Source organism: Artibeus jamaicensis, unplaced genomic scaffold (genome assembly GCF_021234435.1).
Source record: "Artibeus jamaicensis isolate MK-2021 breed Jamaican fruit bat unplaced genomic scaffold, CSHL_Jam_final contig_2170, whole genome shotgun sequence".
Taxonomy (NCBI): domain Eukaryota; kingdom Metazoa; phylum Chordata; class Mammalia; order Chiroptera; family Phyllostomidae; genus Artibeus; species Artibeus jamaicensis.
Window position 1 is genome coordinate 4,237,791 of NW_026521445.1, and position 6,592 is coordinate 4,244,382.

Below are 6,592 nucleotides of genomic sequence, written 5' to 3' on the forward strand. Positions count from 1 at the left end.
TCCCTTTGTGACCAGCACCACATCCAGTCCTGTGTGCGAGGCACTGCCTGACCCTTGGGTTGGCCTAAACGTGGACAGACGGAGCTCAGGTTACACTGTCCTGGTGATGGGAACGAGAAGCTCCCTCCAGCACTTCACGCACCGCATCATCCCCCTGGCTGTTGTCTTGGTTTCCTCTCATAACGTTTTTGTGAGCCTTGGCTTCTTCATCTGTGAAATGGGGCTGATAACAGCCCTGTTGTGGAAATGAAATGTAATAACATGTGCCCAAAGCCTGCACCCTGGCAGGGGCCCACCAAATGTTGGTTGCCCCCTGCCTCTGGCGGAGTGGCCAGCACAGGGTGCCAGTCCAGAGCACAGCAGGGAAAGAAATTTAAGCCTCATGAAGCAATTCTGTAGCAGATTATCTCTGCCTTAAAGGGAAGTGATGTTCCAGGTCACTTTAGAACCTTAAGGGGACTAAAATTTCTTGGTTCAAGAGGAGTTTATTCTTTTCTCTTGGGAGGAGGGCATTTATATCCACCCAGCCTTCCTGTCAGCACGAACCCTGGGGCGAGACGATAAAAAAGAAAGTGTCACCCACTAAATGAGCCAACCCAAGCGACGCCGTCATTCTCTCTGAGTTATTTAGTAACTGCAAAATAAATGGGCTTGTGTCCAAAGTTAGTTCTTGCCATCAAATCTATCGGGCACAAGCCCCATAATTCAATGGGCACTTTCTACCTGACTGATCATTGCCCTCCTGAAAGGTTTTGGAGAGTTAGCCATCTCCCCCGAAGAGAATGTGAGACAAAATTGCAGGAAGGACTCCATGAACTGTGAAAATAATTAAATACTAAAGGAAGGTGGCATTTGGACTACGTGAGCTGTTCTGCCCCACTGCATGGATGCCTTCACCAACAGCCTCTCGGGAGGCAGAGTGGTGGACTCTGTGCTCTTGTTCTCACACCAGCAGGACCTTACGTGGGGCAGACTCCCCGACCAAGGGCTCTGCCTAGGCGAGGAGGCGCAGTCCTACCGCCCACCCGACAACACATGCCCTCCAGACGAAGGACTCCTCAGCCCTGCTGCGGATATAAATAACCCCCTTGTGACTCTTTCTGTTCTTTAGAGTCAATGCCTCTGGCCACTGCCCAGAATGGGATGGAGGGACAGGGAGGAGTGGGAGGGAGGACTCTAGGAGGGAGGGCCCCCCTTCCCCCCAGCTTGACACGGAGGAAAGAGGGCGAGTGAGGAGTTACGTTTTCTCTCACCTCCCAAGTGTGTGTCTATGTGTTTATATGAGATATGTGTCTAGGCAGGGAGAGGAGCTGTCCTACTTTTGAGGAAGGGGGCTGTTCATCACGGTTTCTCCGCTTCTGTTCCCATCGTCCTAGTTCACAACCTCATCGTATCTTTCTGTCCAGTCACTTTTACCTCCTGTTTTCCTTGCTTGCTAGTCCCTGTCTCCGAGTAATCCGCACTTCCCACTGCCACCCGATTCACTCACTTCGTCCAAGGGGAACCCTATTCCCCTTGTGTTCCCAGTACATCCTGAATTCTTCAATCTTTCGGTTTTTTTCCTTTTTCCTTTTTTTCCCTCCCACCCCTTTTTCCTCCAAAGGGTGTAGAACCTCTCGTTTCACTTTGAGGGGCAAAGGCACAGCCTCCAAAGGCGAAGAGATCTGTTTGCTGTTGCACGTTTGTTTGAATTGCTGCTACCACAAACGGTAATCCTTGGGTTTCAGTGCCTGGTTCGGTATCTCTTTTAAGACCCTCCATAATGCAACTCCACCCTAGCACCAAGCCCTGGTTCACATCGCTGCATGGGGCAGCCCTGACTGATTTACCCACTGACCCTCTGTTCGCCTTGGAGACGAGGGGTAAAGCAAGCTGTCTACAAGTTCTGAGCTCCAAGCAGTAGGAAGACGGGAGCACAGCCCACGGGCATTGCAGAGGCCCAGTGGTGGTGGAAAGTGCAGCTCAGACTATGATCTGAGGTCTGAGGCTAAAGGGAGTGGACCAGTGCCTAGAGCTCATAAGAAAGTAAAAACAAGGACTGTTCATCTGTCTCCTTCCTGAGAATCACCTCCACTCTCCTCCAGCAGTACCCTTGTCCTGGTCAGAATTTAGAATATGTTGTTGCTTTGAGTGATTGGGGTTTCACTCACCTGCCAGGCTCTTCCTGGTCCATCCTTCCTCCCTCCTTCCCTTTTTCCCTCTCTGCCTTTCTTTAACACGGATGATGGTACCTGTTATCGGTAAGGCCCTACAGCAGGTAGAATCCCTGCTCTCAGGGGGCTTTGGTCAGTGACTGCCCATATGTAAGGGTGATCAGTGTTTGTCTCTAGTGCCAAGAGCACACAGAGGAACCAAGATCTCAGAGGCGAGTCCTGTAAGCGCACCATGTTATTATGCTCACCGACTGAGGAGGTTTGTAAAGTGGTACCCGAACACCCTGTGGGAAGTAAGGTGGGCAGTGAAAGATACCAAGGAAAAGAAAGGCAAGGAGAGGAAGCCAGAGGTGGCCACTCCAGTCCAGCCCGACTCCAGAGCCAGCTGCAACCCAGACTCATTCGGATCACATCGGGTGCTTTCGCTCCTTGGGGGGGTCATCTGTTAGACTGCTGGGCAGCTCACGTTTCCCCTCACATCCCCATCCCCCACCTGCTTTCAGCAACAGCTTCTACTCCACAAGTTTCAGACATCAGGGCCTCCCTCTGGGCGGCAGGACCTGTGGCAGGTAAGCTTGGGAGCCAGCAAGGACCCTGTTTACTGCTCTGTGGACAGTGTAAGAAAACAGCCCAGCTAAGTTCCCTGAGCTGCCTCTGCATCCTTATCATGCAGTGAGATATTCAGCTCTGTGCCCTTCTCTGGGGCATTTCCCAATACATGGTCTTTTCCCTAATTAGAGGTATCCACAGCACCCTGAGAAGTGGAGGGTTAAAGCAATAGGACAAAGACAATACAACAAACAAACAAAAAAACCTAATCTTTTCAATATCCTAGATACTTAGGATAAAAAGGGACAGAGTTTTGGCTCTAAAAATAGAACAGAGAAAGAACAGTGGGATAACCATGGCCACTTTAGACATGTTGGCATTTTCATTTTTCCCTGAATCCAGAGCATTTCACACCTCCAGACCTTTGTACGTACTTAACCTTCGGCATGCAATGCTCTCCTCCCAGTAGCTCTGCATGGGAGGTTTAGTCCATCTGTAAAGATCTGCCCAGGTTAAAGTCCTCCCCACCAAGAAGATTTCCTGAAAGCCCCTAGAACTGGATGTTACTTTAACCTTCTCTATGAAAGCACTCAGCTTCTTAAAACTCCTTGCTTCCATATGTGTCTCCTCTTTCATCTAGGATGTGAACAGCCACAGGGGGCATTGGGATTTCATCTTTGTGCACAGTAGGCAGTCAATCAAGTTTAATTACTTAATGCAGAATTCCGTTTCAAGTGACCTAGCCTTACACCATCCTAGAAGCTTAGTCACTGGGCACTGGTTATAAACTCAAGAGCTATTGCTCAATTTATGCTGGACATTTCTTTCTTTCTTTCTTCTCTTTAAGATTTTATTTATTTATTTTTAGAGGGAGAGGGAGGGAGGGAGAAAAGAGGGAGAGAAACATCAATGTGTGATTGCCTCTCATGCGCCCCCCTACCGGGGACTTGGCCTGTAATGCAGGCATGTGCCCTGACTGGGAATTGAACCAGCGATGACCCTTTGCTTCACAGTCCAGCACTCAATCCACTGAGCCACACCAGCCAGGACCAATGCTGGGAATTTCTGGTTTTCAGTCCTCAACCTGATAGCTCAGCTGCTTAGATAACTCTAAGCAGTACTGCCAGGGGCCCAGCACTCCCTGCCATGTGCTGGGGCAGCCTAACAACACGGCAGACACCACGGCAGGGGGCTGCTCCCAGGCAGTGGTGCAGCCAGACCCTGCAACCTCTTGGGAGGAGTCAGACCTGGGCTTGGCTCCTTTGTGACCAAGGTGAAGCTTTGTCATTTGTCTCTAGGCTGTGGTTTTCTACATCTGTCATGTGGTTGCGGATCCTAATTAGAAAGATGTTAGAGATTCCTGAAAGGACTGCTATTGTACAGTTGCACAAAGGGCATTGTGTCACAGTGGTATAAGAGCACAGCAAACAATGTGAACTAGGAATAATAAGGGCACTTATTCGCAGAAGCACATTGATTTAAACCACAAAAGCTCCTTGGAACAGGGCTCGAGAATTGTAAAAGCCTAAGCAATCAACAGCCCCTGTGGGAGGGGAGCCCATGCCAGGCCACTGTTGCAGGGCTCGTTCCTTCCTTGTTGGCAGGCCAGTCTTGTCCCCCAGGTATTCTCCCTTTGGTGAAATTCCCCTGCTGGAACGACTCCAGCCTGTTTGCTGGGTTCTGGGGTGAAGACACCATTACTTCTACCCCCTTGTGTAAGAAGCAAAGAATTGGCCTTAGCACGGCTCAGTTCACTTTTTATTCTCTGTATGACGAAGATAGGTCTCCAGATAATAGAAACTTCATCACCACCTTCAATTCTCAAATCTGCAGAGCAGAAAGAGCATCTGAGTCCCACCATGACCTGGCCATTACTACCTCTGCTCAGTAACTTTGGAAAGCCACCGGATGCAATGTATCTATGAAATATAAAGCCACCTTACTGAACAGGTCATCCTGGAGTGGAAAAAAATATGTTCGAGCCCGGCCCTGACAGCAGAAAGGGCAGGATTCGCAAAGAAAAAGATCCGTGGCTCTGATCGCACAAACATTTTAAACTTTCGAATGACAAAAAGCTCCACAAACCAAACTGTCAGAACTACCCAATGAAAAGAACATCAGGCTAAGAATTATGTTCATGGAAATAAGTCAGAGCAAGGCAAACACTGTATGATCTCACTCACTTGAATATGTGTGGAAATATAAGGAAAACAGTTGATACAGAGCATAGATCAGGGGTTGCCAGAAGTGGGTGAAACTGGTGAAGAGGGTCAAAAGGTACAAACTTCTGGTTATATTGGGTTGACCAAAAAGTCCAGTTAGGTTTTTCTATAAAATAAAAGACAAAAAATAAATAAATAAAAGACACATTTTTTTATTTTCGCCAATAACTTGAATGATTTGGCTATTTTGAGTATGACACCTACCTCCCATGTGGTATAATGTTGATTGTTCTCAGTTAATGTCTCAATTTGATCGCTATGTACTTCAGCTGGTCTACCTGACTGTGTAGCATCCAGAAAGAAATCTCCAGCACAAAACTTCACAAACTACTTTTCACACATTCGATCACTCACAGCATCTTTGCCATACACTGCACAAATCTTTGCTTGCATTTCAGTTGCATTTTTACCTTTCTTGAAATAATAAAGCATATGATGTTGAAAGTGTTGCATATTTTCTTCCATCTTCAAAATTAAACTGGCTACACAAAAATCCACCAATTTTGGCGGTTTTTAAAAAATGCATACTGATGTGACAGCTGTTGTAATTCCATCGAACAAAATTGTTTTGAATGAAGTGAAAGACAAGTAAGTGCTACTAGAGCCATCTTATGGGGAAAAAAACACAAGCTTTCTGGCCAACCCAATAGAAGAAATAAGCCCTGGTAATTTGATGTATAGTATACTGACTATAGTTAACAGTACTGTATTGTATATTTGAATGTTGCAAACAGAGTATATCTTAAAAATTCTCGTTGCAAGAAAAAAAGTGTTTGTAACTACGTGCAGTGATGGGTGTTGACTTTGTGCTGATCATTTAGCAACATACACAAATATCTAATTGTGTTATATACCCAAAAGTAATGTTCTATGTCAATTATATCTCCATTTGTAAATTGAATAGATGCATTTGTAACAAGTACTTTCCTTAATATATAAAGGTTTTTAAGAGCCCTTAAGAAAACTACCAGCAACCCAATAGAAAAATGGGTTGAGGATACAGAAAACCCATAAGAGAAAAACTAGGAATGGCTAATGAAAAGCTTTTTAGAATATAATAATGAAATAAATATAAGGAAAGAAATGCAAATTTAAACAATGAGGCTTAAATTTTTTTACGTATTAGATTGACAAAGATCTTCATTTTTAGTGGTGAGTGCTGATTTCACACTGGAGTCACCTAATAAAGCTAATGCTAACTATATTCTGTGACACTGAAATTCCTTTCCTAATTTCTCCTAAAGAAACATTTGCATTTGGGCTTAAGAAGACACATTTGGGAATGTTTATAACATTCCTGTTTGTAATAGCAAACATTGGAAAGAACCAAAAATCCATCAATAGACAAATAACTATGTAAAGTGTAATATAGGCATGTAATAGAACACTATCAGCATTAACAAATGATTATAGCTACATGCAGCAACATGGATTAACATAACGCTGAGTGTATAAAATTGGACACTGATTCCATTCATATAATTTTTATGACATTTTATGATGTTCGAAGTCAGACTGTTGGCTCCCTTTGGCGGGACACAGTACCTGGGAGGGGCCTTGGAGGGCTGCCAGAGTGCTAACGATGTTCTGCATCTTGATCCAGGGGTGTGTTCACTCAGAAAATTCACCACGCTGAACGCTTATGATAAATGTGCATTTTTGTATATA

General features: G+C 45.4%; 1 non-coding gene across 1 annotated transcript; it reads right to left on the reverse strand.

The window, feature by feature from the left end:
• Positions 1-1,602: 1,602 nt before the first annotated feature.
• Positions 1,603-1,733, reverse strand: LOC119043110 (small nucleolar RNA SNORA68). The gene has a single exon (XR_005081366.2). It is a non-coding gene; the product is annotated as a small nucleolar RNA SNORA68 (small nucleolar RNA).
• Between the last annotated feature and the right edge of the window lie 4,859 nt (positions 1,734-6,592).